Raw genomic sequence first — 22,779 nt, 5'->3', positions numbered from 1 at the left:
TGCGGTTGGTTCTTAAGCGGCATCCAAGGCATCCCTTGCCTCCCGCTCACCCTCCCCGGTGAGCACATGGCTTCCCATGCAGCGTGGGCCGGGGAAGCTAGAGGGCGTGTGCGTGGGCCGGGCAGCCGCCCGACGAGGGCTGGGTGGGGAGGGGAGGCCCGACTGCCGCGGAGCCCCACCTGTGTTCCTGTCGAATCCCGGCTTACTTACCAGAGGCACCTGGGAGGATCGGGGGCTCTTTCAATTTCCCAAAAACCTCTGACAAACGTCCTCACCCAAAGCTGCCCCGGGAAAACCAAACGACCTATGCGAACTCCCAGGCACTTGAGAGGAGTTGGGGTAGGAGATGTTTGGGTTTAGAATCCCAGAACCAGCGTGGGATGAGGGCAGTGGGCAGGGCCAGGGTGGCCAGTCACAGCCTTCCTTCGGGGGGCTTGGAGCGGAGCAGGGGTTCAGATGTCTTGGGGAGCGCCAAGGAAGTAAAGGGGAAAGCAGCCACCGGCCAAGACAGGGGTTCTCAAAGTTGGTTGCCAAGTAGAATCAACTGAGGAGCTTAAAAAAAATCCCGGTGCCCGGGCTTCACCCCAGACCAAAGTGATCTGAGTCCCTGGGGGTGGGACCCAGGTGTGAGTAGCTTTTAAAAACTCCCTACATGGTTCCAGTGTGCACCCGAGATTGAGAGCCCACGGTGTCTAGAGCCTCAGTGAGCTGGTCTTCAGCCTCACAGCCCTGACCACACTCGGGAGCTTGTTTGAACTTCGGGCGTCTCCAGCCCCACCTCTGGCCCTACTGAATCAGTTTCTGCATTTTTAAAGTAACCGCTTTATTAAGATATAATTCACACACCACAAAATTCACGCTCTGAAAGAGGACAACTCAATCATTTTTACTATAAGTTTCACAAATTTGTGCAACTACCACCTCTTACCTGATTTACTTTTCATCACCCCCCAAAGTAATCTGGTACCCATTAGTAATCACCCCGCCTCCTCCAATTCCCTCCTCCATCCAGCCATGGGCAGCCCCTATTATACTTTCTGTGGATTTGCCTCTTCTGGATATGAGCATGTGCACTTTAACAGAATACTGGCCTGCCAATGCAGGAGATGTAAGAGACATGGGTTTGATCCCTGGGTGGGGAAGATCCCCTGGACGAGGGCATGACAACCCACTCCAATAATCTTGCCTAGAGAATCCCACAGACAGAGCAGCCTGGCAGGCTACAGTCCACAGGATCGCAAAGAGTCCAACGTGACTGAAGCAATTTAGCACATACATCAGGTGATTACTCCGAGAATTACAGTTTGAGAAACACTGGTGTGAGAGACCTTCCAGAAGCAGCCCTTGCTGGCTCCCTTCCCATAATTGCTGTCATGCAAACATGTGGGTCCCGGATTGCTAGATTTTCTGCTTTCTCAAGAGAGGCCAGAAATATGTACTTTCATGTGAAATCTTTCACATTTTAAAAGGTTGGCAAGTAATTCAGATTTTTGGAAAACACTGTTTGAGCCAAAGAAAACATGCCTGAGGGCTGGATTCAGCCTGTCAGCTGTCAGTTTGCAACTTCGGATGATCCCCAGGTTCTGACCCACTCCTACCAAAGTGCTTCCTACTCTGGTTGTCATCCATTTCTCCTTGTTCCATGGGTATGGGAGAACAACTACTTCATAACGTTCTCATAAAATCCTCTGTATCTTATTCTTCCCTCTCCAAACTGACAGCTATGCATTTATTGAGGACCTACTATGTGTTTTGTGCTTTATGTCTCTGGAATCACTTAAATCTTCACAAAAATTGTTATGGCAGATATTGTGATTCCACTTTTAAGGACAAGGAAACTGGAGCTCAGGAGGTTAAGTACCTTTCCTGATGTTGCAAAGTAGCTCAGTGTCCAGCTCCTGAATGTTGGTGCCTGGGTCGTGCTACCTTTCCTTTGCCAATTTTTGCTCAGATGTCCCATTTTTCATCTTTTTTCTCCTTTTGAACCTTCTCCATTTCCCCCAGATTCTGGACATAGCTCTCATACAAAGCATGGTCTCAGTGAGCCTAGGACTTAGGTTTGCTGGGGAGAGTCTCAATTCCAACCACTGAAACTTGTTTCCCCTAAGTATACTCATCCTTGCTTACTAGGCATTCTGATCTTTGGTTTGGAAAATGCAGCCAATGTAAGTGAGCCATGCTGTCTTCTGCGGCTGATTCATATCCAACTTGTGGTCAACTCCCTCCTTCACTTGGTGTTTTTGTGTTTATTTGTGTTGAGCCAAATTATGTTGTCAGGTTTTGTCACTAACAAGCCCCTTGCACTTGTCCCCACTGAATTTCATCTGGTTTCAAAGGACCTTCTTTCTCCAACTCATCTGACCAGAAGTCCTTCCGTCATTTTCTGTGGGTTTGGCCTCTTCCCAACCTGCTTTCATTTTCAAATTGCTTCAATAAACTGTCTCCACCCTCCCCAAAGGTCTCATCTGTCTCTGTGCTTTCATTGCTCTGGGAACCCTGGTGAGGCCTCCTGGGCTTGGAGCAGACAGGTGGAGGGAGGGCAGAATCTGTTCCCCGAAATGGGTTGGGGTGGAGGAGGGTCTGGTTGGGACTGCAAATGCTCCCTCTTGGTGGCCTTAGGCTGGAAGCTCTCCTAGGTCAGCTCCAGACCTAGTTTGGCCCAGGAGGGTGCCAGGGGTCCACAGACCTCTCTTCAGATCAGAGAGACCCAGGGTCCTGGGAGATGCTTTGGCTGGAGGTCCTTTAACTCAATCCTGGCCCCCTTGGGACATCCCATTGTCCAAATGCTGTGGCATCCCAAGCCAGTTGCTAGGCACGGGGCTCTCAAACAATGTAGTGTGACAGCTCCCCAGCCCGCCCCAGGGGCCTCCCCAAGCCACAGGGTGTGGTTTGCAGTCTGGGTACATTCTGTACCCTCACTCAGGGGACGGGTTTGTGGTTCTTGGTGCTGTGCAGCAGAGCCCCGCCCATGCCTTTCCTCTACAGCCACAAAAACAAGCTTAGACATCAGGAGGGGGGAATCGAAACAGTGGCTGTTACTGTACAGCTGGGCCTAGGAGACTCTGAGATGGACACACCCCCTTCCCGTTCTCCTTCTCTGAAGGCGTCTGGGGCTTGGAAGGTCAGCATTACCACCAGCTCTCTGCTGCTGGCTCTTGGCTTCCCTCCTGAGACCCATCCAACAACAACCTAGGGGGATGCAAGGCAGGGCTCTCTGGGGACTAGCTGTTACTGTCTTCCCCAGAGACCATGAACTATAGCTTTCCTCTGTGTGCAGGCACTGTTGTGAGCACTTGACAGATCTCATTTAATCTTCACAACACCTGAAGAGCAGTCCCTGTACTGTTATCAGTCACATCTTACAGACAAGGAAAGTGAGGCACAGAGGAGTTAAACAGTGTGCCCAAGGTCATACACTACCAAGTGGCATAATCAGGATTTGAACCCTAGTCTGAACCCCTGATCTTGCCACTTGGATTAGACTGCCTCCTTTCCCCACAGCGTTCCTGAGGACTGGACAGGTAGCATACGTGTATGCTAAGTTGCTTCAGCTGTGTCCAACTCTGTGTGATCTTATGGACTGTAGCCCACCAGGCTCCTCTGTCCATGGGATTCTCCAGGCAAGAATATTGGAGAGAGTTGCCATGCCCTCCTCCAGGGAACCTTCCTGACCAAGGGATCGAACCTGCATCTGTCTCCTGTATTGACAGGCAGGTTCTTTACCACTAGCACCACCTGGGAAGCCTGGGCATGTAGCACCTCCTAGCAATCTTTTCATTGGAGAATAAACCGTCTCAGGCCTTGGAGGGGAGGACTTACTCCCTGGAGAAGCTGGGAGAAACAGGCACGACCTTTGCCCAGTTATAGGGATTCCCCAGGACTCCCTGAGAGTCAGGCCACACCCAAAACTGCTGGCTTGGCCGGCAGTGTCTTCTCTGCAGAGGGGCGTGTGTGTGTGTGTGTGTGTGTGTGTGTGTGTGTAGAGGGTGTGTGTATCTGGGTGTTTGTGTCTGGGTGTGTGTGTCTGGGCGTGTGTGTCTGTGTACAGGCACAGACTGTGCGTGGGGTGGGGTGGAGTAAGGAGCTCCCAGAGCTCTCTGGCGCCCTCTTGAGGCAATGCCACTCACTGCCGCTCTTCTCTGTATGTGACCTGCTTCTGACACCTGAGGCTCTGTCCTGGGACCTCAAAACCCATTTCTTGTGGGCTGCAAGCTCAGCGTACCAGGCCGCTGCTGGGCCTGTTTTGTTTTTATTTTATTTAATTTATTTTTTAACCATTTTAAGTGTACAATTCAGTGGCATTAAGTATATTCACATATTGTACAACCATCACCTCTATTCATCTCTAGATTTTTTCATCATCCCTAACTGAAACTCTGTACCCATTAAACAATAAATAACTCCTGAGTCCTCCCTCTCCTCAGCCTCTAGCAACCACTATGCTACTTTCTGTCTCTATGAATTTGACTATTCTAGGTACCTCATATAAGTGGAATCATATAGTATTTGTCCTTTTGTGACTGGTTTAGCATAATGTCTCCTGTTTGACCACTTCCAATTTACCTTGATTCATGGACCCAACATTTCAGGTTCCTATGCAATATTGTCCTTTACAGCACCTGACTTTACTTCCATCACCATCTACAACTGGGCATTGTTTTCCCTTTGGCTCTGTCTCTTCATTCTTTCTGGAGTTATTTCTCCACTCTTCTCCAGTAGCATATTGGGCACCTACCTACCTGGGGAGTTCCTCTTTCAGTGTCATATCATTTTGCCTTTTCATACTGTTCATGGGGTTCTCAAGGCAAGAATGCTAAAGTGGTTTCCCATTCCCTTCAATGGCGAATTTAATTCAGATGATCCTTATATCTACTACTTTGGACAAGAATCCCTTAGAAGAAATGGAGTAGCCCTCATAGTCAACAAGAGTCCAACATGCAGTACTTGGATGTAATCTTAAAAGTGATAGAATGATCTCTGTTCATTCCCAAGGCAAACCATTCAATATCACAGTAGTCCAAGTCTATGCCCAAACCAGTAATGCTGAAGAAGCTGAACGGTTCCATGAAGACCTACAAGACCTTCTAGAACTAACAACCCAAAAAGAGGTTCATCATAGGGGACTGGAATGCAAAAGTAGGAAGTCAAGAGATACCTGGAGTAACAGGCAAATTTGGCCTTAGAGTACAAAATGAAGCAGGGTAAAGGCTAATAGAGTTTTGCCAAGAGAACGCACTGGTCATAGCAAACACCCTCTTCCAACAACACAAGAGAAGACTCTACACATGGACACCACCAGATGGTCAATACTGAAATCAGATTTATTATATTCTTTGCAGTCAAAGATGGAGAAGCTCTATACAGTCAGCAAAAACAAGACCAGGAGCTGACTGTGGCTCAGATCGTGAACTCCTTATTGCCAAATTCAGACTTAATTTGAAGAAAGTAGGGAAAACCACTAGACCATTCAGGTATGACCTAAATCAAATACCTTATAATTATACAATGGAAGTGACAAATAGATTCAAGGGATTAGATCTGATAGGCAAAGTACCTGAAGAACTATGGACGGAGGTTCATGATATTGTACAAGAGGCAGTGATCAAGACGATCCCCAAGAAAAAGAAATGAAAAAAGGCAAAATGATTGTCTAAGGAGGCCTTACAAATAGCTGAGAAAAGACGAGAAGCTAAAGGCAAAGGAGAAAAGGAAAGATATACCCATTTGAATGCAGAGTTCCAAAGAATAGCAAGGAGAGATAAGAAAGCCTTCCTCAGCAATCAATGCAAAGAAATAGAGGAAAACAATAGAATAGGAAAGACTAGAGGTCTCTTCAATAAAATTAGAGATACCAAGGGAATATTTCATGCAAATATGGGCTCAATAAAGGACAGAAATGGTATGGTCCTAACAGAAGCAGAGGATATTAAGAGGTGGCAAGAATACACGGAAGAGCTATACAAAAAAGTTCTTCATGACCCAGATAACCACAATGGTGTGATCACTCACCTAGAGCCAGACATCCCAGAATGCAAAGTCAAGTGGGCCTTAGGAAGTATCACTACGAGCAAAGCTAGTGGAGGTGGTGGAATTCCAGTTGAGCTGTTTCATTTCCTAAAAGATGATGCTGTGAAAGTGCTGCACTCAATATGCCAGCAAATTTGGAAAACTTAGCAGTGGCCACAGGACTGGAAAAGGTCAGTTTTCATTCCAATCCCAAAGAAAGGCAATGCCAAAAATGTTCGAAGTACTGCACAACTGCACTCATCTCACATGTTAGCAAAGGAATGCTCAAAATTCTCCAAGCCAGACTTCAACAGTTCATGAATCATGAACTTCCAGATGTTCAAACTGGATTTAGAAAAGGCAGAGGAACAGAGATCAAATTGCCAACATCCGTTGGATCATCAAACAAGCAAGATAGCTCCAGAAAAACATCTATTTCTGCTTTATTGACTATGCCAAAGCCTTTGACCGTGTGGATCACCACAAACTGTGGAAAATTCTGAAAGAGATGGGAATACCAGACCACCTGACCTGCCTCCTGAGAAATCTGTATGCAGGTCAAGAAGCAACAGTTAGAACCAGGCATGGAACAAGAGACTTGTTCCAAATTGGGAAAGGAGTATGTCAAGGCTGTATATTGTCACCCTGCTTATTTAACTTATATGCCAGAGTACATCATGTGAAATGTTGGGCTAGATGAAGCACAAGCTGGCATCAAGATTGCTGGTAGAAATATCAATAACCTCAGATACGCAGATAACACCACCCTTATGGCAGAAAGCAAAGAAGAACTAAAGAGCCTTTTGATGAAAGTGAAAGAGGAAAGTGAAAAAGTTGGCTTAAAACTCAACATTCAGAAAACGAAGATCATGGCATCTGGTCCCATCACTTCATGGAAAATAGATGGGGAAACAATGGAAACAGTGACAGACTTATTTGGGGGGGGGGCTCCAAAATCACTGCAGATGGTGACTGCAGCCATGAAATTAAAATTGCTTGCTCCTTGGAAGAAAAGCTATGACCAACCTAGATAGCATATTAAAAAGCAGGGACATTACTTTGCCAACAAAGGTCCGTCTAGTCAAAGCTATGGTTTTTCCAGTAGTCATGTCTGGATGTGAGAGTTGGACTATAAAGAAAGCTGAGCACTGGAGAAACAATGCTTTTGAACTCTGCTGTTGGAAAAGACTCTTGACAGTCCCTTGGACTGCAAGGAGATCCAACCAGTCCTAAAGGAAATCAGTCCTGAATATTCATTGGAAGGACTGATGCTGAAGCTGAAACTCCAATACTTTGGCCACCTGATGCGAAGAACTGACTCGTTGGAAAAGACCCTGATGCTGGGAAAGATTGAAGGTGGGAGGAGAAGGGGATGACAGAGGATGAGATGGTTGGATGGCATCACCAACTTGATGGACATGAGTTTGAGCAAGCTCCAGGAGTTCGTGATGGACAGGGAAGCTTGGCGTGCCGTGGTCCATGTGTTTGTAAAGAGTCAGACACAACTGAGCAACTGAACTGACTAGCATAATGTCATCAATATTTACATGCCAGTTGTGGCATGTGTTGGCATTTCATTCTTTTTTAAGGCTGAGTAATATTCCACTGTATGTAGAGACCACATTTCGTTTATCCACTCATCTTGTTCAACCACTCATGTTGATTTGGGTTTCCACCTTTGGACTATTGTGAAAAATGCTGTGACCATGGGTGTTCAAAGATCTGTTGGAGTCTGCTTTCATTTTGGCAAATATGCCTAGAATGGATGTTGTGGTATTAGCCCCTTCCCCACAATAGGCTAGTGGCCTGGCCCTCCTCAGAAGAAACTTGCTGTCACAGATTTCTGCCCTGACTCCGCTTTGTCTCAGCGCACCTATCAGCATCTCTAGGAAAAGCTCCTCACTTCACCCCATTCTGCTGCAACATGCATGCTTCGACCCCCTGGACCATAACCGGCTGTGCTTCTCTGTCCATGGGATTCTCCAGGCAAGAATACTGGAGTGGGTTGTCATGCCCTTCTCCAGGGGATCTTCCTGACTCAGGGATCGAACCTGTGTCTCCTGCATTGGCAGGTGGATTCTTTACTACCAAGCCACCTGGGAAGCCCCATCCTGCCTCTAGGCTGTTGCCAAACTCTGACTGGTGAGCCTCTCTGGGCTTCATTTACTGTTTCTGCTTTGTGTACTTATGGTCATATCCTCTCCCCTTGAAGACCATGTTGGTTTTGATTGCCTTCTTTGTCAAATCCATGAGTACCATAGCCACAACTGCCATGGCCTTTGTACAACAAGTGGGAGAGAGTGTGGTGCCATGGTAAACTGTGTGGGCTCTGTGGGCAGATTGTGGGGGAGTTTGAATCCTGGCCGGTCCTAGTGTAAATTGGGGCAAGCTACTTAGCCTTGTCACACCTCAGTGTCTTTATCTGTCAAACGGGGACAATAAGGATAGTAATCATCTCAAGAGCTTGAAAAGTAAGTGTTAGTTCATCGCAGCACTGTTTATAATAGCCAGGACATGGAAGCAACCTAGATGTCCATCAGCAGATGAATGGATAAGAAAGCTGTGGTACATATACACAATGGAGTATTACTCAGCCATTAAAAAGAATACATTTGAATCAGTTCTAATGAGGTGGATGGAACTGGAGCCTATTATACAGAGTGAAGTAAGCCAGAAGGAAAAACATAAATACAGTATACTAACGCATATATATGGAATTTAGAAAGATGGTAACGATAACCCTGTATACGAGACAGCAAAAGAGACACTGATGTATAGAACAGTCTTATGGACTCTGTGGGAGAGGGTGGAAAGATTTGGGAGAATGTCATTGAAACATGTGAAATGTCATGTATGAAACGAGATGCCAGTCCAGGTTCAGTGCACGATGCTGGATGCTTGGGGCTGGTGCGCTGGGAAGGCCCAGGGGGATGGTATGGGGAGGTTGGGAGGGAGGAGGGTTCAGGATGGGGAGCATGTGTATTTATTTAGAAAAAAATTAAAAAAAAAAAAAGAAAAGTAAGTGTTAGTTGCTCAGTTGTGTCTGAGTCTTTGTGACCCCATGGACTATAGCCTGCCAGGCTCCTCTGTCCATGGAATTCTCCAGGCAAGAATACTGGAGTGGGTTGCCATTCCCTTCTCCTGGGGATCTTCCCAACCCAGGGATCAAACCCAGGTCTCCTGCATTGCAGACAGATTGAGCCACCAGGGAAACGCATCTCGTGCATGAAAGTGAAAGTTGCTCAGTTGTGTGACTCTTTATGACCCCAGGGACTATACAGTCCATGGAATTCTCCAGGCCAGAATACTGGAGTGGGTAGCTGTTCCCTTCTCCAGGGGATCTTCCCAACCCAGGGATCAAACCCAGGTCTCCCACATCGCAGGCGGATTCTTTACCAGCTGAACCATGAGGGAAGTCCAAGAATATGGGATTGGGTAGCCTATCTTCCCAACCCAGGGATCAAACTGGGGTCTCCTATATTGTAAGAGGTTTATCAACTGAGCTATCAGATAAGCCCATCTGGTGCATAGTAAACTCTTAATAATTGGGACCTGTTAAGTCACCTTTTTCCTCTTCAGTGCCTTCTTGACTACCAAAAACAAAACAACAACAACCCCATCAGGAGATAGCAGGTGCCACCTCAGTCTGATTTCCAGGGAGGGTTGTTGTTGAATTTTTAGACTCCTTCCTCCATCATCCTCCACTCCTTCCCTGTGTTGATCTGCCTTCTCAGGCTGCCACCCCTCCACTTGTGTGCAGTGTTTTTGTTAAGTTGCTGTTAACAATAAAGACTAGAGAGATTGTTCTCTTCACCCACAGCCCAGCACATTGTAGCCATTGTGTGCTCGTTAACCTGGAGGTGCCTTTTTGGGCTCCCACATGGGTTGAGGAAAGCTGCCAAGAGCAGCTGGCTTGAGGAAACTTCTCTTCCCCTCCCAGGAACCTGAAACAGTAGGGAAACATTGTTTATGGCTTCCAGGATAGGAGAGAAGAAACCGGGCTCTGGGGAGTTCCTTCTTATCAGTAAAGATAGCTCTATCTACTTAGTCCTGTTGGTTAAAGCAATATATTAATAGGGTCTATTCATGGGGTGAAGACCATCACTTCTGTCTCCCCAGCCATTCTCCAAACATTGATTGGGTACCTGTTACAAACCAGGCGCCATGGTTCACACAGATAAGTAGAGGAAGTTGCCTGTTCTCCAGGGCACCCAGGCCAAGAAAATGGGAACACAGAGATTAAAGAAGGTCACCACAGACCTCACCTACACAAGTCCTCCTAAGAGAAATAAGGCAAGACTTCAAAAAGGCAGTGTGGACTTTTGTGTTTTTTTTTTTTAAATTTTTTCATTTTTATTTTAGATCATCATTTTAACTCTTTCTACTAGTAAATGCATTTTATTTCTTTTTTATTTTTTAACCACTGGACCGCCAAGGAAATCCCTGCACTGACTCTTGAAAGAGAAGTTTTTCGGAGTGAGACAAGGCACGGGGCATGGGGCACTCCCCCAGGGGACATGACATGACACTTATGCACCAGGGGACTGAAACTGCTGGGGTGCTGAGGGCCATGCTGTGGCCTTGGCCAATGCATAAGGAGTGCAGCAGGGTGGCAAGATGGGCAGGGGAGCAGAACCCAGAGCATGGGTTGTTGCTGTTTGTTTTGTTAATTTGGACTTTATTCTGCACATTTCCCCATGGCCTCCGTGGAGCTGCCCTGCTCTCCTCCGGAGCTGAGAGGGGAGGAAGGGACATGGAGGGACACTGAGCAGATGGGGCTTTAGGATACTTGCCCCTCTCCAACTAGAACAGCTCCATTCTGACCTGTGTTTAAAAGTTTCATTTGTTTCCCTAAAAACTTTTTTAAAAGTTCCTCTGTTAAAACCATCACCCACACAGAAGTTTCAAACCTGTTGCTGTGGACAGTGGGCAAATGTCAAATGATTTGGAATAGGGGACTTGATTTATATGCTTTTATATATATGATAAATCAAAGATTGTGATAAATCAAATACATGTATAAGTCAAATATATCAACTTGCTTACTCTCCAATCCTTTAGTATCTTCCCATTGTCCATAGCACTGGAGGAGGGCATGGCAACCCACTCCAGTATTCTTGCTTGGAGAATCCCCATGGACAGAGAAGCCTGGTGGGCTATAATCCATAGGGTCACAAAGAGTCAGACATGACTGAGCGACTAAGCATAGCACAGCATTGTCCACAGCAGCAGTTTTTAAATATCAAAATGTATATATATATAGATAAAGACATATCTGCTATATGTATGGAGAATGGATTCTAGGACAAGAATGTGTGTTCAGTTGCTCAGTCATGTCTAACTCTATGCAGCCCCGTGGGCTGTAGCCTACCAGGTTCCTCTGCCCATAGAATTTTCCCGGCAAGAATACTGGAGTGGGGTGCCATTTTCTGCTCCAGGGGATCTTCCTGATCCAGGGATCGAACCTGAGGCTCTTGCATCTTCTGCATTGGCAGGTGGATTCTTTACCACTGGCGCCACCTGGGAAGCCCCAGGACAAGAATGGAGGCAGAAAAAAAAAAAACAATTAAAAGTTTAGGAAAGAATATGGTGGCTCAGAAAGGGGTGAAAGCTATAGAGATGGTGAGATGTGGTGGGGGTGGGGCTAGGTTTAGGAAGCAGAATTGGCAGAACCTAGCAATGGATAGGGCAAGGAGGTCAAGAAGATGTCAAGTATGACTTCTTGGTTTCTGCTTAGGGCCAGTTCCTGAAGTGGGGGAATCTGATTTGGCAATGACTTGAGCTAAGTCTTAACCACATTGGTTGGGGCAATGTGACCTCCAAGTGGAATCTCCTAGTAAGAACTTGGCTGTATGACTCTGAGTTCAGAGAAGAGGTGTGGAGTGGGGCTGTAGACTTGGAATTCATCGGTAATGAGGCTGAATGAACTCCCCATCAGCCCCCCATCAGCCTGAGTGCAGAGAGAGAAGACAAGGGCTCTAAGTTCGAGAAGGGCCCTGCAAAGCAGATTGAGAAGGAGCAACCAGTGAGTCAGGGAAACCAGGAAAACGTGGAAGAGATCCCAAAATGAAGGGAGGAAAGAATTTCAAGAAGGACTAAGTGATCAGTGGCAAAACTGGTGCTGAGAGGTCTAGTCAGTTGAGGACACACAATTGATCACTGGAGCTGGTCACTTGGAGATAATCAGGAACTTTGACAAGAACGGTTTTGCTGAAATGTTGGGGCTGACAACTAGAAGAGAATGGGTTGAAGAATGAATGAATTAAAAAGGAAGACCACTTGGGAAGCGAAATTGAAGCCATATGTGCAGACAATTCTTTCAAGAGTTGTGTTTTGTTTTAGAGAGGAGGCTGGAAATAAGTTCAACTTGAGGCAAATTGAGTGGGAGGTGCCTTTAAGACATCCAGAGTGTTCATTTCGGCAGATGGAGGTACAGGCCTGGAAATGGGAAGAAAAGTCTGGGCTGTATACAGTTTCATGAGTCACGCATTCAGTAGGTAATCACTGAAGTGCTGGGGACTAATGGAAGAAGGAAAGTTAAGGTGGTGACTAAAAATAGAGAAGATTTGGTAGGAGGGCAGCTCGAAAGTTGAGGAAATTCCTGGCTGTTGGCCTGATAGGAGCTAGTTAGCGTGGCTCTATTTATAAGGGACATAAAGCTGGTCTATGGAAGGCTGGTGTTTAGACCTTATGAAGCACAAGGCTGTAAAGTAATTGGAGCTCTCTTTGAGGGCGATTATCTTGTTTAGTTGCTAAGTCGTGTCAGACTCTTTGCAACCCCATGGACTGTAGCCCACCAGGTTCCTCTATCTGTGGGACTTCCCAAGCAAGAATACTGGCGTGGGTTGCCATTGCCTACTCCAAAGGATCTTCCCCACCAAGGGACTGAACCCATGTCTCCTGAATTAGCAGGTAGATTCTTTATCATTGAGCCATCTGGGAAGCCCAAAGGCAAGTCTAGATGGGCCCTAACTCTTGACATTTATGATCTGGAAACTATGTCAATGAAGCCATCCACTAGAGCGGGGGTCCCCAAGTGCCTGGGCCAGGGACCAATACGGGTCCATGGCCTCTTAGGAACCCAGCAGGAGGTGAATGGCAGTTGGGGAAACAAAGCTTCATCTGCTGCTCCCCGTTGCTCACATTACTGCCTGAACCACCCCCAACCCCAGCCATTCCATGGAAAAATTGTCTTCCGTGAAATTGGTTCCTCATGCAGTCCATTCTGAAGGAGATCAGCCCTGGGATTTCTTTGGAAGGAATGATGCTAAAGCTGAAACTCCAGTACTTTGGCCACCTCTTGTGAAGAGTTCACTCATTGGAAAAGACTCTGATGCTGGGAGGGATTGGGGGCAGGAGGAGAAGGGGATGACAGAGGATGAGATGGCTGGATGGCATCACTGACTCAATGGACGTGAGTCTGAGTGAACTCCGGGGGTTGGTGATGGACAGGGAGGCCTGGCGTGCTGCGATTCATGGGGTTGCAAAAGTCGGACACGACTGAGTGACTGATCTGATCTGATCTGACCAAAAAGGTTAGGGACCACTGCACTAGAGCAAGATACAAATTAAGCACTCGTTTCCAAGAGAAATGTACATAATGACACCAGTAGTGGAAAATAAGAAAAACAGAAATTGGGGCTTTTGTGGTAGCTCAGTGGTAAAGAATCTGCCTGCCAAAGACGGGACATGGGTTTGATCCCTCATCTGGGGAAGATCCCACGTGCCCCAGAGCAACTAAGCTCATGTGGCACAACTACTGAGCCTGTGCTCTAGATCCCACAAACTGTAACTACTGAGCCCATGTCCCACAACTACTAAAGCTCACCTGCCCTAGACGCCTTACTCTGCAACAGGAGAAGCCACGGCAATGAGAAGCCCACACACCGCACTATTGAACTGGTGCTCTAGAGCCTGGGAACTACAACTGCTGAGCCCACTTGCTCTACTACAGAAACCCATGTCCTAGAGCCTATGTTCTGCAACAACAGAAGCCACCACAATGAGAAGCCCTCACACTGCAACCAGAGAGTAGCCCCTGCCACACAATTAGAGAAAAGCCCATGCAGCAGTGAACACCCAGCACCATCAAAAAATAAAAATATAAAAGTATTTTAAAAATTAAAAATTATATAAATCAATACTACAGAATGTTTATGGACATAAACCATGTAGTAAAACTATCAAAGCATAACTAGGTGGGACTTCCCTGGTGGTCCAGTGGTTAAGATTCTGTGCCACCAATGCAGGGGGCATGGATTCGATCCCTGGTCAAAGAACTAAGATCCTGAATGCCATGTGGCACAGTCAGAATACATGAAGTCTCCAGCTACTGACATTTAAAAAAAAAAAAGCCAACATAACTAGGAAAGATCCTTCCCCACCGACCACCAACTCCACAATAATGGTTGACAGTGGGGAGGGTAGAAGAGGAACAGGGAGAATGTTAACTGTTTCTGCAGTGTCACATTTCTTTCTTGTTTGCTGTTGAAAGGATACTAGGTAAATATGGGGAAAAGTGAACATTTGTTAAATCCGGCAGGTGGCTATGCAGGTGTTTATTATAACAGTACCACTTTCACTGGGTTGTTGTGAAGAATGGTTAATCCACCAAAAGTACTTTGAATAGGACTGCTACATTACTGCACTCAACTATGAACTTTTCAAAGCAGCTATTATTGTTTCTTTATTTTTCTGTGTGTTTGTAGGCTTTCAAAATTTATTAAATATGTATTTCCACTCTGTGGAAAAAGTAACGATTAACTTCTGAGCACTTTGAGCTCCTAGGGGAATGATCACTGTGCTAATACCATTCATTATAATCCAGACCATTTACCTGCCATAGCACTGCAGTGTGAAATGGGCAACACTGCAGAGGCGTTGAAAGAAAAACACAACTAGCTAAGTGGTGGGCCCATCAGACCTTCCAGCTCTATTTCCCTTGAACTTACGCTGTTCAATTTGAATTCAGACTATTATAGTCGATAGGAACGTCTCTGCCAGTTTGGAAGATTGGCAATTGTTGAAACTGCTCTTCTGTGGCCAAGGGATAGAAGTGTCTCACTAGAGAGGCCAGGATAGAGGCCTGCAACAGATGAGAGGGGTGAGCACATTGTCCAGCGGGAATAGACCCAGTCGCCATGCTTAGATCTGTGGACTGGCTAACAGAGGCTGGGAAACACCTCAGGGCAGGAGGAGTAAGTAGAGGCCCTAAAAAGAGCAATCCCAAGTATGAGACTATGAACTGTTAAAGCTGGAAGGGCCCTTGCATGCATGCTAAGTTGCTTAAGTCTGGTTCTTTGTGACCCCATGGACTGTAGCCCACCAGGCTCCTCTGTCCATGGAATTCTCCAGGCAAGAATACTGGAGTGGGTTGCCATGCCCTCTGCCAGGGGATCTTCCCGACCCAGGGATCAAACCCACATCTCTTATATCTCTTGCATTGGCAAGTGGGATCCTTAACACTAGTGCCTCCTGGGAAGCCCAGAAGGCCCATTAGAGATCATCTATCATCTAATTTTCTGTCTAATTTTTCTATCATTATGAATTCAAAAAAGCAGGGTCCAGGAGGAGACAAGACATGTCCAGCATTGCCCAGCCACTCAATGGCAAGTCTGGGAACAGAACTCCAGACTCCAAATTTTTCTGGTGGGTCTGCAGGGTCTCTTCCAGAGGCCACCCTGCCTTCCTGGCCCTGCAGATCCTTTACCTGGGAAACAAGGTTAGGGCCTGAGAATGCAACTCCCCTCAAAATGAATTCATCTCTTCATGGAATCCTCCCTGGAAGCTTTGACCATATTGGTCCAAAGATGCAAGCTGAGTCTGTGAAGGCTCTGTTCATTTATCATGCACCAATGACAATATGAAATGCAGGCCAGGCTGTCAGGGGTGCAAGGTGATACCTGGGGTGGATGGAGAAAGGCTCTCATGTGTGGCCAGGCACCAGAGTCTTCAGTCCTAAAATGATCAAACGAAGCATGGAAAAGCTGCCCACAAAGTATATTGAATTTGGGATGATGGTGAGGGGTTGAGGGGACAATGACAAGCAAGAGAGGCCCCTCAAGGGCAAGACCAATGAAAACAGGTTGAGATAAAAGGTTGGAGGGGAGAGTAATTACCAAACAGGCCAGAGGGGAGTGCCGGAAGCTGCTGAAAGGATATGATGGGGGTTGTGGGGGAGTAGTGGGGACTGGAGGGAGGGAGTGAATAAAGCCAGGAGGTTATTTAATTATTCCAACTTCGCCCTTTCTCAGAAGAGATTTGCAGTAGCTTACCAGGGCTCACAAGATAAGACAGCATAGATTAAAGATAGAAAAACAAGAGTGGGCAGAACGTAGAGCCAAGAATAAGGGTAGGAATGCATACCATCAAAACCTCTGCTCCCACGAAGGGTGGGCCTGAAAGTCACCTCTAAGCTTTCTAGCAGCAAACAGGAAAGGGGAAAGAAATCTTGGACACAATTCACAATGTCCAGCAGATAAAAACAAACTAGTTGCTCAGAAGGGCAACTGTTTCCAGTACTCAGATCAGACAGGAATTCCTCCCGGGGGGTCCTCAGAGAGGATGCTGTGGGATACAATGAACAACATCCTTGACGACATCCTTACAACAGCGGTAGCAACAAGTTTCAAAGGACTGTTTTTCATAAGGACCCTCAGGATGGGTGGCCTGTATCCCACTGCAGTCAGGCAATTAAATGCTAAAAATAGCGTGTGAAGGTGCAGAACAGTGTGGCTAGTATGTTCACACTGGTGGGAAAAAAAGAAGGTTATATATAGGCATACATATGCATAGGGCCACTCTGGAAGAATAAATTGGTAACAGAGGTTGCCTCAAGGGAGAGGAAGTGGAGGACTGTGGCTGGGATAGGAGAGACTTCCTTTTCATAGTATACCATTTTGTACTGCTTGGATTTTTGTTAACCATGTCTTATCTTTTTCAATAAAAGCATTCGTTACTAAAATAATAATGACATGCACAGTTCAGAGGGTCAGCTGGGTTTTTATCTCTGAGCCACAGACAGGCCGAGGATGTTGGGTAGTTCTCCTTGATGTTTATGGAAAGTTAATATTTATTGAGCAACTCTTGGGTGCTAAGAGCTTTCATTTCCATTTGCTTGTCTAATCCACACAATAATCCAGAGAGAGAAATCTACCTCATAGACAATCAACTCAGTTTCCTTGGAGAAGAGACCTGAGTTAAACTGCTTATTTTTCTTCAGACTATTGATTTTTGTACGAGAGGTTTGCAAATTGGGAAGAAAAGAACCAGCTATGAGGAACGTAAAAGAGCAGTTGCATGGGACTTACTTATATCACAGAAATTAGTCATTTTTTAAAAAATTATTCATTTTTATCTGAAATTCAAACTTAGCTGGGCATCCAGTATTTTTTTTAGCTTTTTACAAATGTAGATCTAATTGAGAGAAGACATTATATTAGTTTCAGGTGTGCAATATGATTCACTATACATATATATTTTGAAATGATTACCACAATAAGTCCATCCAGTATTTTTTTCATGTTTTTAAATCTATTATGTAACTTGAAGACTTTTTAGGTGTATTTAAACCATATATAGTACATCAGATAGAATTATTTGCTATATATTCTGGAGATTGAGACCACTATTTTACCGTGGTTTTTTTTTTCCTATTCTGGTTTTTTTGTTATTGTTTGTTTTCCTTTTTCTAATTTCCTGTTGGTTACTTGTATCATTTTTAGAATTTTATTTTAATTATTTATAGTGCTTTTGGGGTTTAGCTGATTGTATAATTTTTCTAGTGGCTGCCTGAGGCATTATATAATATATATTATATATAATAATATAATAAACTTATCACAGCTACTTGTGTCAATACTTTTCCAGTTTGAGTGAAGTATAAAATTCTTATCTCTCTTTACATGCCATTATATATAATATAGTGGTCTTTTTTCTTATTTTCTTACATTTTTTCTAGCTTTAATAAAGTATAATTTATAAATATATAATTATCTTAAATATTACTTCTATATATGTTGAGAACCACATCAGACATAGTTATGTTTTGTTTCAACCATCAAACATAATTTAGAAAGCTCAAGAAGAGAAAGCAAGCCCATTGCATTTACCCATGTTTTTGCTTAACCATATTCTTTCATTTTTTCTCATGTTCTAAGACTTGATTCCTTCTTTTATTGATTCCTTTCTGCTTGCATGCTCAGTTGCTTCAATTGTTTCTGGCTCTGTGCAACCCTATGGACGGTAGCCCACCAGGCTACACCATGGGATTCTCCAGGCAAGAATACTGTAGTGGATTGCCATGCCTCCTCCAGGGGATCTTCCCAACCCAGGGATCGAATCCGCGTCTCTTATGTCTCCTGCATTGGCAGGCAGGTTCTTTACCACTAGCACCACCTGGGAAGCCCTTCTTTCTGTTTAACCCCTATTAACTCAGAAAATCTTTTTCTATTTTTAGGGAATTAACCTAAACAGCCAATTTTGTTGCACATTTCTGTTAATCAAAGTTTTACAGTGCTTCTAGAACCTTGGCATCAAAAAAGCAAGAGAGTTCCAGAAAAACATCTATTTCTGCTTTATTGACTATGCCAAAGCCTTTGACCGTGTGGATCACCACAAACTGGAAAATTCTGAAAGAGATGGGAATACCAGACCACCTGACCTGCCTCCTGAGAAATCTGTATGCAGGTCAAGAAGCAACAGTTAGAACCGGACATGGAACAACAGACTAATTCCAAATAGGTAAAGGAGTATGTCAAGGCTGTATATTGCCACCCTGCTTATTTAACTTATATGCAGAGTACATCATGAGAAATGCTGGGCTGGATGAAGCACAAGCTAGAATTAAGATTGCCAGGAGAAATATCAATAACCTCAGATATGCAGATGACACCACCCTTATGGCAGAAAGCAAAGAAGAACTAAAGAGCCTTTTGATGAAAGTGAAAGAGGAGAGTGGAAAAGTTGCCTTAAAGCTCAACATTCAGAAAACGAAGATCATGGCATCTGGTCCCATCACTTCATGGCAAATAGATGGGGTAAGAGTGGAAACAGTGATAGACTTTATTTTGGGGGGCTCCAAAATCACTGCAGATGGTGACTGCAGCCATGAAATTAAAAGACGCTTGCTCCTTGGAAGAAAAGCTATGACCAACCTAGATAGCATATTCAAAAGCAGAGACATTACTTTGCCAACAAAGGTCCATCTAGTCAAAGCTATGTTTTTTCCAGTAGTCATGTATGGATGTGAGAGTTGAACTATAAAGAAAGCTGAGTGCCAAAGAATTGATGCTTTTGAACTGTGGTGTTGGAGAAGACTCTTGAGAGTCCCTTGGACTGCAAGGAGATCCAACCAGTCCATCCTAAAGGAGATCAGTCCTGGGTGTTCATTGGAAGGACTGGTTGAAGCTGAAGCTCCAATACTTTGGCCACTTCATGCAAAGAGCTGACTCATTGGAAAAGACCCTGATGCTGGAAAAGATTGAGGGCAGAAGGGGATGACAGAGGATGAGATAATTGAATGGTATCACCGACTCGATGGACATGGGTTTGGGTGGACTCTGGGAGTTGGTGATGGACAGGGACGCCTGGTGTGCTGCGGTTCATGGGGTCACAAAGAGTCAGACACGACTGAGCGACTGAACTGAACTGAACTGAGAACCTTACAAACATCCCTTCCCATGTATGTCAGTGACATTGAGTTTGTGCTAATGAGGCCCTCTGCTGTCTGCAGAGAGAAGGGCAACACCATAAATCTAGCTGCTGCTGCTGCTAAGTCGTTTCAGTCGTGTCCGACTCTGTGCGACCCCATAGACGGCAGCCCACCAGGCTCTCCCGTCCCTGGGATTCTCCAGGCAAGAACACTGGAGTGGGTTGCCATGGCCTTCTCCAATGCATGAAAGTGAAAAGGGAAAGGGAAGTCGCTCAGTCATGTTCGACTCTTCCTGACCCCATGGACTGAAGCCTACCAGGCTCCTCCTCCCATTGATTTTCCAGGCAAGAGGACTGGAGTGGGTTGCCATTGCCTTCTCCGCCATAAATCTAAAGGATGTAGCAAATTTTTCTACACTGGAACAAGGCAGAGCAGTTTATAAATTACATTCAATTATCACAGCAGCTGATCCCCAAACTTGGGGACTTGTAATGCCCTAGCTCTTTTCAACTTCAGGATACTCTTTCCTTCTCTTCTCACAGAAATGTGTAGTGAGATAGTTTGAAAATGAAACTTACGTCAAACTACATTTTGTATATTTAGTGACAAACTCTCCTTAACCCCCAAACTGGGAGACAGCTTGGAGCTTCATGGAGGTAGGTCTGGGCATGGCAGTCAGTACCATTTGCCAGAGAAAGGAAAAGACTCACAGGGGCCATCCTGGAGTATGGAGTGGTATTAGCCTGGAACCCTCCAGGGCCTTTATTCCACCATATTAAGGAGGAAATACAATAGCGTCAGAGCTGAGGGGCCAGGTCCACCTTAACCTGTGGAGAGGAGGCTGGTTTTCCCATGAGCATTGCCTTCTGCTCCATCTAGGCCTTTGCCAGAAGAGTCTTGAGTCAGGGCATAAAGGGAGGCAGTGGGAGCTGAGTTTGGTCCCAAGCAGGGGAAGGAAGTCTGTCAAAAGGGAACCTAATGCATATTCCCAGGAAGTGTGGGAAGGACACCACAGCACAGCTACTATCCCCACTGAAACTTTTCCTTCTCTTCCCCCAACCCATGAGAACAAAATTACCAGTACCAACTCCTTAGTGTTCCCCTGCAAGGCTTTCCTGGTGGCTCAGACAGTAAAGAATCAGCCTGCAATGCAGAAAACCTGGGTTCCATCCCTGGGTCGGGAAGATCCCCTGGAAAAGGGAATGGCGACCCACTCCAGTATTCTTGCCTGGACAATTCCATGGACAGAGGAGCCTGGCGGGCTACAGTCTATGGGGTCGCAAGGAGCTGGACATGACTGAGTGACTAGGCAGGCAGGCAAGAAGGAGGAGAGCTCACACTTACTGTCAGGAACTGTATCAGGCACTTGACGTAATTGATATCCTTTAAGAGTCACAACAGCCCTCACACTAACCATGGTAATACCTAAGCTGATTGAGGGTTGGTTGGCCTCTGTGTCAAGGTTGTTCTAAGCACTTCACATGAGTTGTTTCATGTAATCCTCACAGCACCTAGACATAAGGCCCTACTGTTATTACCCTTTTCTAGACCACACAGTCAAGTGGGAGAGCTGGGATTTTAAGTCATGTTTGGGGGCTTCCCAGGTGGCACCAAGAGTAAAGAACCTGCCTGCCAACACAAGAGACATAAAAGACACGGGTTCAATCACTGGGTAGGGAATATCCCCTGGAGGAGGGCATGGAAACCCACTCGAGTATTCTTGCTAGGAAACCCCATGGAAGAGGAGTCTGGTGGGCTACAGTCTATAGTGTCATACAGAGTCGGACATGACTGAAGTGACTTAGCACAGCTTGACCCCAAAGCCCACATTCTTAGTCACTAAACTTTTGGTAAATAATGGAACTCCAATTTGAACCCAGGTCTGTGAAGAAATTGCAAACCTAAGGTGCCTAGGTGAGGAGGTCAGATGAATAGAAGTTGTGTGAAAAACTCTACCAGCCTGTGCATGAGGGGAGAGGTGTGAGCACACACACACACACACACTCATGCTCGCATGCTGAAGAGAGCTACAAACCAGTCAAGGTGGATCACCAGCTGTTGCTGCCCTTCTGCTGGACCACCATGTAAGAGCCACAGAGGCAGTAGCTACTCCAGTGTGGAGAATGTGGTTGAAAGGGCTGTGAGGAGACTTGTGGGGGTACTGGTAATGTTCTTCTTCTTCTTTTTTTTTAATCTGGGTGCTAGGTGGGTTCAGTGTGTGAAAATTCATTAATCTGTAAACTTGTGAATCGCACACTTTCCAATATGTTACTCATCAATATAAAGTTATGGTTTTTTCCAAAGGCAAAAGGGGGTTTAGGAAGATGAAAATTAAAGTGAAAGTGTTAGTCACTCAGTTGTGTCCGACTCTTTGCGACCCTAAGGACTGTAGCCCGCCAGGCTCCTCTGTACATGGAATTCTCCAGGCAAGAATACTGGAATGGCCATTTCCTTCTCCAGGGGATTTTCCCGACCCAGGGATCAAACCTGTATCTCCTGCATTGCAGGCATATTCTTTATCATCTGAGCCACCAGGGAAGCCAGTGTAGACTTAATTTTGCCGATTCCTTCAGCTAAGTACAACTGACAACTCTGGACAGTATGTATGAAAAAAACCACAAGAGACTTTGAAAGATGGAGAAGGCAGACAGGCTAGGGGTTTTTAGACTCAAGCAATGACACATGGTGGTGAGTTTCCTGAGTTTTCTTCTTGCCTCATTTTTTCAGCCTTGGAGCTCAAGAAACTGACAACCTGGAAAGGCTAATGGTTGTAGATTAAAAAGCCCCAGGAAAAGTCATCTCTCTCTAGGAGAGGGACAGCTTAGCAAGATAGAACACTTTATTTTCATCTTTTTACTTTCATTTATTTATTTATTTGGGTGCACCAGGTCTTAGTTGCAGCATGCAGGCAGGTAGGATCTTTAGTTGGGGCATGCGAACCCTTAGTTGCAACATGTAGGATCTAGTTCCCTGACCAAGGATGGAACCCAGGCCCCCTGCATTGGGAGCACAGAGTCTTAGCCACTGGACCACCAGGGAAGTCCCAAGACAGACCATTTTAGATAAGAAGCTCTCTAGTGTCGCTGAACACATCCACCAGCAAAGGCTGAGTAGGGAGCAGA

This window comes from Bos javanicus, chromosome X (genome assembly GCF_032452875.1).
Source record: "Bos javanicus breed banteng chromosome X, ARS-OSU_banteng_1.0, whole genome shotgun sequence".
Taxonomy (NCBI): domain Eukaryota; kingdom Metazoa; phylum Chordata; class Mammalia; order Artiodactyla; family Bovidae; genus Bos; species Bos javanicus.
The sequence above is the reverse complement of the archived record's forward strand: the minus strand, read 5'-3'. Positions refer to the sequence as shown.